Source organism: Hyla sarda, chromosome 5, assembly GCF_029499605.1.
Source record: "Hyla sarda isolate aHylSar1 chromosome 5, aHylSar1.hap1, whole genome shotgun sequence".
Classification (NCBI taxonomy): Eukaryota; Metazoa; Chordata; class Amphibia; order Anura; family Hylidae; genus Hyla; species Hyla sarda.
Genome location: NC_079193.1, coordinates 134,970,273 through 134,979,773, shown reverse-complemented (window position 1 = coordinate 134,979,773; position 9,501 = coordinate 134,970,273). Strand labels below are relative to the sequence as shown.

The window sequence follows — 9,501 nt, the reverse complement described above, 5'->3', positions numbered from 1 at the left end:
GTCTTAAAGTGTCAAAGAACATCTATCGAATATTGGACTGTGAGGTGAATGTAATGAATGTTGCTTTTCATACCCTTTCCATTTCATTGTGAGCTCTGAGTGTTCTCTAATCATCTCTTTTGGATTCTACAGTACAATAGGCAATGTAAATAGACTGCTCCTGTTTTTAGAGATGCAGCTGACTGTTGAGTGACATGCAAGTTTCTGTGATTGGTCGGAGGGAGGTGGATATGCCGACTATATAGAGTGAACAGCTTGTTCAGTGTATCATATGTGAGAGTGCAGCTACTGGAGATCCAGGGGATTTACACTGTAAACTGTAAGTAACATTCTCCTCTACAGGCTTTGTGTCTACCTAATCCCAAGACGATAAATAACGGGATTATGCAGCTCTGATCCTTATTGTTCATTTGAATGGCTTCTATACCTTTTATATGACAAAACAGGTTGAACTCAATATTTACCATATCATATATGGTTTTTAGTAGAAATAACATATTGAGGCTTACTTTAAATATAGACAATAGGTATGTTTTTACATGTGATTCCTCATATATATATATATATATATATATATATATATATATATAGATATATATATATTTATGTGTGTGTGTATAGTTGCTTAAATAGTTCTTTAAACATTTTATTAAAACAACAAACAAGTTAATGGATTATTCTAATACATTTCCTTGTGGTCATAAGTAACTTATTCGACTGTATGTTGTGCCTATCATAAAGATTTAACTGCAGTATTGTAGACAGAAGGGAATTTTTGTTATGATAAGGTCCTTGTGATCACTGATTGTGGCTGGAGTTAGTAGAAAATGGTGTTGATTATACACTGCTGGACTAGTGTCACAGAACTACTTCAAGCTCATCTCTTATGAAGCTCATTTCTGAATGTATGCAGCTCTCCAGTCTTCAGTACCTGGTTATGTCTTCAAAATTACAATAAAAAGTAGAATTCTTCTCTCAAAATATGTATGTCTCCTACATAAAGCTGTGTGACTGCTGTATGGTTGCATCTTAATTTGACACTGATAATAGAAATGTATCTGTGATTACTCTGCTCATGTCTGTACTACAAGAAAATACTTCACTTCCATAGCCCCAGTCTATTGCACAAGGTAGGAAACAATACACCTTCAAAGTGAGAAAACTATGGCTATGTGGGTTCTCATTGTCAGTTTCGATGTATGTTCAAACCTTTTTTTTTTCACATTGTTTTATGTCATTAACCCCTTAAGGACCCAACCCAAATATACCTTAAGGACCCGGCCCTTTTTTTAACATCTGACCACTGTCACTTCAAGCATTAATAACTCTGGGATGCTTTTACCTTTCATTCTGATTCCGAGATAGTTTTTTCGTGACATATTCTACTTTATGTTAGCGGTAAAATTTTGTCGATGCTTGTATCATTTCTTGGTGAAAAATTCCAAAATTTGATGAAAAAATTGAACATTTTGAATTTTTTTTTTAACTTTGAAGCTCTCTGCTTATAAGGAAAATTAATATTACAAATAAATTAAATATTGATTCACATTTACAATATGTCTACTTTATGTTTGCATCATAAAGTTGACATGTTTTTACTTTTGAAAGACATCAGAGGGCTTCAAAGTTCAGCAGCAATTTTCCAATTTTTCAGAAAATTTTCTAAATCATATTTTTTCAGGGCCCAGTTCTGTTTAGAAGTGGATTTGAGGGGCCTTCTTATTAGAAATACCCCATAAATGACACCATTATAAAAAACTGCATCCCTCAAAGTATTCAAAATGACATTCAAAAGGTTTGTTAACCCTTTTGGTGTTTCGCAGGAATAGCCACAAGTTGAAGGAGAAAATTCAAAATCTTCATTTTTTACACTCACATGTTCTTGTAAACCCAGTTTTTGCATTTTTACAAGGGGTAAAAAGAGAGAAATTTTCTTAAAATGTGTAACCCAATTTCTCTCAAGTAAGGAAATACCTCATATGTGTATGTCAAGTGTTCGGCGGGCGCAGTAGAGGGCTCAGAAGTGAAGGAGTGACAGTGGGATTTTGGAGAGTGAGTTTTTCTGAAATGGTTTTTGGGGGGCATGTCACATTTAGGAAGCCCCTATGGTGCCAGAACAGCAAAAAAAAAAACAAAAAAAAAACACATGGCATACCATTTTGGAAACTAGACCCCTTGAGGAACATAACAAGGAATAAAGTGAGCCTTAATGCCCCACAGGGGTTTTACGACTTTTGCATATGTATAAAAAAATGTTTTCACTAAAATGTGTGTTTCCCCCCCAAATTTCACATTTTTGCAAGGGTTAATAGCAGAAAATACCCCCCAAAATTTGTAACCCCATCTCTTCTGAGTATGGAGGTACCCCATAAGTTGACCTGAAGTGCACTACGGGCGAACTAAAGAAGAGAAGGAGTCATATTTGGCTTTTTGAGAGCAAATTTTGCTGGGGGGGCATGTCGTATTTAAGAAGCCCCTATGGTGCCAGAACAGCAAAAAAAAAAAAAACACATGGCATACTATTTTGGAAACTAGACCCCTTGAGGAACGTAACAAAGAATAAAGTGAGCCTTAATACCCCACAGGGGTTTCACGACTTTTGCATATGTAAAAAAAATTTATATTTTTTTCACTAAAATGTGTGTTTCCCCCCAAATTTCACATTTTTGCAAGGGTTAATAGCAGAAAATACCCCCCAAAATTTGGAACCCCATCTCTTCTGAGTATGTAGGTACCCCATAAGTGGACGTCAAATGCACTGCAGGAGCGCTACAATGCTCAGAAGAGAAGGAGTCACATTTGCTCATTTTGCTGAAATGGGGGGGGGGGGGGGCATGTCGCATTTACTGCCAGAAAAGCAAAAAAATTTTACATTTGTAAATACATTTCTTTGGAAAAAGGACACCTCATATCTGGGCGTAAAACGGATCTCCGGGTGCACACTGGTCACGGAGGAACAGGAGGGCAGTCAGGGGCCTTGAGCTTCTGCCTATGGAGCCAGAACAGTGGGACATTAAGGGGCATTATATGGGGTACACTTATAACTAACAAGGAGTACAGTGGGACATAAAAGGATAAAACAGGTTATGTTCCCAGAATGATGACCCAGAGCATAGCCAAAATAGTGTGTGCTTGGTGTATACTATATATAACGGTGTGTGATTAGAAATCACACACCGTTATATGAACAAAAATAAAAAGCTGTGGCCAAAAAAAAATGGGGGGCCAAATGCAGCACCCTGAACCCCTACTAGGGCCCGGGTCAAGCTAAAAAATCTCAGGCCGACCCTTGGGGACCTATTAGGGGGTCAGGGGGGGGGGGATTTTTTTTTTTACTTTTATTTTACTGTTTTACACAATTTTTTCCTACCTTTCCCTGGGGGTTTTTCTGTCCCTGCTCTATGGGGGATCGTCGGTCCTGAGGGGGCTCCAATCCTCACAGGGGGGGTCCCTGGCACCTTCGAGCAGCTTTGCCCGCTGACTGAACTCAGCTAACGGGCTGAGAAGATGCAGTTAACCCCTCCCCCGCCGGCTGCTATTGGCTGGACGATCCAGCCAATAGCAGCGCTCCTGGGGGGGTGATGAAATCGCCACCTCCCCATAGATACAGTGGGTGATACACCCCTGATCACCTTGTATCTTCAGGTCAGCGGGTCACATGTGACCCGTATGACCTGAATCGCGGCAGATCGTTAGTATGAATTCACCAATGATCTGCCGCGATCGCTGACACGGGGGGGGGGGTCTGATGACCCCCCTGGGCATTTGCGCGGGATGCCTGCTGAACGATATCAGTAGGCATCCCGGTCCGGTCCCCACCGGATACGCCCTGGGTCCTTAAGTACCAGGAAGTCAAGGCGTATCCATACGACCTAGGTCCTTAAGTGGTTAAAGAGTAGCTCCCACCATCCTTTTTTTTAATCTGTCCCTGCCTATTGCCCATCTATACCTAATCCCCTCCCTGCCTTTAAATTTTTGTTTACTATATTAAAAAAGCCTTTTTGTCTGCCTGGTAGTGTGCTCACTACCAGGCAGACTTCCCCAGCAGGCGCAACATCACTGATGCCTGCTGGGGCCGACACTTCTGCCCTACACAGGATGCCTCCAGCTGCTTCACCACTACAACTCCCAGCTTGCCCTGACATCTATTGGCTGTCAGGGCATGCTGGGAGTTGTAGTGGTGAAACAGCTGGAGGCACCCTGTGTTAAAAACAATATCTTTCCATGGTCGCGGGGCAACCCGAAACCCAAACGCCCCCCCCACCACAAACACCGCTACCCGATCCCCGCCGTGCAACCCGCTATCCCCCATACCAAAGTGCAGGATAGTCCGGTGTGAGGTGGATACCGGCAGCAATGACGGGATGCCGGGAGGCGGAGCCGGCGTGCGAGGCCAGGGAGCAGGGCAGCCAATGCGCGCATCTGTTCTCAGCGCTCGCTCCCGCCTGTTTGATTGACAGGCAGGGAGCGAGCGCAGCCTGACTGAATTCGGACCGATTGCCCGGCCGTCATGCCAGGCTGCAGCCGGCCACTAGGATGGAGACCCCCTAGTGGCCGGTTTTCAAAGGTAAATTATTTTTTTAATAAAAAAAAAAATGTTACTATGTTAGAGATATGTTGTAGTAAATAAGTACTACAACATATCTAAAAAAAAAGTTGGTGACAGTGCCCATTTAAGAGCTGTATTTTCTATAAAAGGGTGTTAGAAAAGCATATTTCTTAAATTGGAAATTTAAACACTGCAAATCACATGAAGTTAATAGTGCTGCAGATTTTTTGTGTATTTATGGCAGTTTTGTTGGAAAGCATGTGGGACAAAAAAAAAGTGGTAACAGATAGCAACTCCATACCACAGTCACCGCTTGATTCCCAGACATAGGGTTTTTATTAAGGAATTCGGACTCTGCAGTGCAGTTTTAGTCAAAAGTAGACTTCAGCCATCCAGCCGTCTTGGCTCGTGGCAATTGAAGTTATTTTTCATTCTCCTCCTGCTCTATAAGAGGATGCCTGCAGATTGGACTGTATATTTAATGTAAAACTTTCCATTAAACTACTACTCATACTGTAGCTTATCTCTCATATTTAGTTTTAACAAAACTAGAAGAAATGAGAGATTAATACAGATAATGATGATTTAAATTCAATATTCCAAAGACATATATATTATTAAATATTTATATTTTTTAGATGATAGCTATACATCTATTTGTAGGTGTAATTACTAAAATGTCTTCCATTTTAAACCGGATGATGTTGCAATCATAATTACTATCACATGTCTGATGAGGCTGTGCCCCATTTTACTGCTTTTTATTATTTCCATATGGGCAAAGAATACTATACATGTAAAAAAAAAAAATATATCAAACCATCAAACACTTAATACAATCTAACTCTGTGTTAAAGATCTAATTCATAAGCATCACATTTATTTCTGAGAAGGTTCTACTTATAAAACTATATGTCATTAAATTCATATTCTAAAAGATCTACTATGTGCGTGAGTTTCAGAACACACGTTATCAATCACTGTTTTAGAACAGAAATTACTTGCATGCTTTTAAGTGGAAACAGAGCACTCAGCAATATGTAGACTGGCATGAAAGTTAGTGATATTTGGAAAATATAAAAGCAGTACTACACTAAGGCTCAAAGATTCTATTCACACGAACACCGCTACCCGAACCCCGCCGTGCAAACCGCTCTCCCCCATACCAAAGTGCAGGACAGTCCGGTGTGAGGTGGATACCGGCAGCAGCGATGGGATGCCGGGAGGCGGGGCCGGTGTGCGAGGCCAGGGAGCAGGGGAGCCAATGTTCTCTTTTGACTACAGTGTAGACCTTTTTTCCTACAGATGCTTAATTGGAGATGTGGGGAATATGGAGGCCAAGTTAATACCTCTTTACAATGTTCCCTAAACCATTCCTGAAGAAGTTTTGTCAGGGTGGCATGGTGCATTATCCTGCTAAAAAAGGTCACTGCCATTAGGGAATTTCATTGCTATGAAGGTGTGGACTTGGTTTGCAACAATCGGTTCTGTTAACTCTGAATTTCTCATGTATCACAGGCATTATTGATTTCCTCTGCACTTCCAATAAAGTCCAATGTTCCATCAGGTAGTTAACGGGATAATAAATGTGGCTCAATGTAGATGTACAGCAGCTCACCCCTTGTAGGTGCTCTGTCACCTGATCCACTATATAGTGCCCCTTTGTATATAAATGGGCTGGTACTCTTCTGCAGTAATAAGAGGTAGTCCTTTACTGAATGCCAATAAAATCAGTCACAGCCATTACAGAAGCAAAATCACAAGTCTAATAACAGGATGGATAAAACCAACACGTTTCAGCTAAAAACTAGCCTTATTTATTAATAAAGCCGTTTATCATCCAAATAGATCATTTATTTAACCCACAGAAAAACAAGTTTCTGGTATAGGAACAGACCCTTCAGGTTTATAATTCAGGTTTATAATTATTATTCTTATTTATTTATATAGTGCCCTTAGTGCCAGGGCACTTTACATATGTACTGTTACTTTTATCATAACACTAACATGGGACCTTTGGGAATTACACAGATTAACTTGCCAACTGACATAGAGAAGGAGAGGGCCCTACCCGCAAGGGCTCACAATCTACAAGGAGAGGGGAAGGACACAGTAGGTGAAGGAGACAAAAAATCATCTGTGAACAGGAGGTAAAGTAGCCATTGGTGGTGCAGTGACAGCAGGATTATTGAAGGTTGTAGGCTTGCTTGAATAATTGGGTCTTGTGGTTGCTTTTGAAGGTCTTGATGGTGAGAGCCGGATGTGCTGGGGTAGTGAGAGGGGAGCGGATGTCTTATGACGATTGGAGATCACGTGCGAGGCGGTATAGGGAGATCAGGTCAGAGATGTATGGAGGGCACAGGTTGCAGATGGCCTTATATGTCATGGTGAACAGTTTAAATTGAATTAGTTGGGCAACAGGAAGCCAGTGAAGGAATTGGCACAGGGGTCAGGTAGAGGAGAAGCAAGGTGAGAGGTGGATTATTCGAGCAGCAGAGTTGAGGATGGATTGGAGGGGAGCAAGTGTTTTTATTGGAAGGCCACAGAGGAGGATATTTCAGTAGTCCAAGCAGAAGATGGTGAGGGCATGTACCAATTGTTTAATTGAGCCAGAGAGAGAGAGAGAGAGGGTAGAGCCATTGATTGTGATTGATAAAGTGGGTTGGGGACTGGAGCAGAATGTTAGTGCAACATGGCAAGGGGTCTGTTTCTAGACCTAGACTGTTCCTAGGCAGAACTCCCTTGCCTTTCTTTTGTGCTAACCATGCCAGGTGGCTATCTCTAGACTCAGGCAAGATCGAGGCTGTAGTTCTACCTGTGTGATCTACATACCCGTGTCATCTATATAGATGTTGTGCTGTTAGTGCAAAATAATCTGGTGAATGTGATTCTGTCCCAGTATCTCTCATACTCAAATTAGTTTGTCTTCACAAGGGGCGTGCGCCACTTTTTTTCTCTTTCTTTGTTTCTGTTTTTTTGGTAACCTGCAAAATTTTATTAAAAAAAACCCCAATCCCTTTTTTTGAATGGCTAAAGTAAAAAAAAAAGAAGAAGAAAAAACGCCAATGTGAAAACTCACATGGCTTTTTTTGTGGAGTTTTTTCACTCCCATAGACTTCTATGGGAGTGAAATACCAATATTTTCCCGAAAAAAATGCCAAAGTCTCAACATGAGGTTGTATTTCAAAAACTGCCAGGGAGCCCAAAATTGCAAAAAAAACAAAAAAACACCAAAAGGAATTAAAAAACTGGGTATGGCATTTTGCAGTTCCCTATTGACTTGCAGCTAACATCTGGCCAAAGCGTTATTTCACAGAAAAAAACGCTGTTGCGGCAAAATGGGCATTTTTATTGGCATTTTTGCTAAAAACAAGAGGAAACCTAGCCTTATAAACATTTGTACCTCTTCTGTGTTATGGATGCCTGGTTTTGGCTAAAATACTGATTAAATATTGACCAACATACTATGTGTGAATACTATGTGGGTGACTGTCTTTATATTACTACAGAAGAGTGCAGGTCCATTTATCAACAAAGGACAGTAAATTTGATTTAAAAAAAAATATAAAACAACTGCTACAAAAAGCATTTTTTCCACTCATCATTGTACTGATTTCAATATAGATAACAATAGATGCGGAAATTAAACTTTTTCCTTTTAACTTTAACAAGGATTTCTATATGTTAAAGTAAATTGAACAACAGGTGGAAAACTAATGTAACTGATGACAACTATTGTCAATAGTCACATCAGTCTTTATTATAACTCTTTGTTCTAAAACTAAAATATGTATCACCTCCATCTATATGCTTCCTCACTAAAATAAGGTACATATTGCTCTTTAAATCCATATATGTAATCTGATTAAGATTATTTTCCCTTTTGCCTGCCCATTTGTTAGGTCTTTGACTCTGTGTTTTGTTATTTTTTCCCCCTTTCTCACAGAGTGTGAAATGCAGCCTTGTTCATTACACAAATCGTTGCTTTGGTTACTGTTTAACCCTTTTTCTGCTGCTATTTTATTTTTGGTGCTGTACCTTTTGTTTCATTTTGCTATGTTCAGTTCAGGGATAATTTGTAAAAACAATTTACGCATTATGGCCATTGTTCCTTGAAAAAAAAAAAATTTGTAATGAAGAGTGCCTAAGTGAAGACAGACAAAAATAAAATGTTACCTTCACTTTCTGTCAGTGTTTATCTGCACTGTCTACTGGTCCTGATACGTGCTAGTATTACAAGATTATTGGGCTCCCTGTTTTTTACTTAGAAAAAAGGCAAAACAAATGCAGCTTAATTTCTTTGGTGCGTCATAAAGTAGTTTTTGTGTCTCCTCCAACCCCCATAAATAGTGGGTATCAGTACATAAAAAAAATTACAGGAAAAATGGAAAATGTCCAGTGCAGCTCGGCTCACACTTTCTTTTTTCCTGCATACTACATGATGATGGTCCACATCAGTCTGTGCCACAGTGGGCTATAGGGCTGAGCTGATTCGGACTTTTTGCATGTGTTTTTTTTTTGGTAGAATATATCTCTTTACAAGTCATGATTTTTTATTTTATTTTATAATATCATTTGGGGATTTTTATTGAAGAATGTAAAAAAACAAAAATGAAAAAGCAAACAGAAAAAGCAAATTGTATTTTCCTATGGACTCAGATATTGCCTTACTGTTTTTTAAAGGGGTTATCCAGGAAAAAACTTTTATATATATATATATATATATATATATATATATATATAACTGGCTATATGAACTGGCTCCAGAAAGTTAAACAGATTTGTAAATTACTTCTATTAAAAAATCTTAATCCTTTCAGTACTTATGAGCTTCTGAAGATAAGGTTGTTCTTTTCTGTCTAAGTGCTCACGTGTCTCGGGAACCGCTCAGTTTAGAAGAGGTTTGCTATGGGGATTTGCTTTTAAATTGGGCGGTTCCCGAGACACGTGTC

At 39.6% G+C, this 9,501-nt stretch overlaps 1 protein-coding gene across 2 annotated transcripts in view; it reads left to right on the top strand.

Annotated features, from left to right (window-relative positions):
• Positions 1–227: 227 nt before the first annotated feature.
• Positions 228–9,501, top strand: part of DDC (dopa decarboxylase) — a 216,349-nt gene continuing 207,075 nt past the window's right edge. Inside the window, exon 1 of one of the 2 annotated variants that reach the window (XM_056520323.1) lies at positions 228–319. The gene's annotated coding sequence lies outside the window, so the exon portion shown is untranslated. The remainder of the gene's footprint in view (positions 320–9,501) is intronic. The other variant, XM_056520319.1, reaches the window with a different exon arrangement.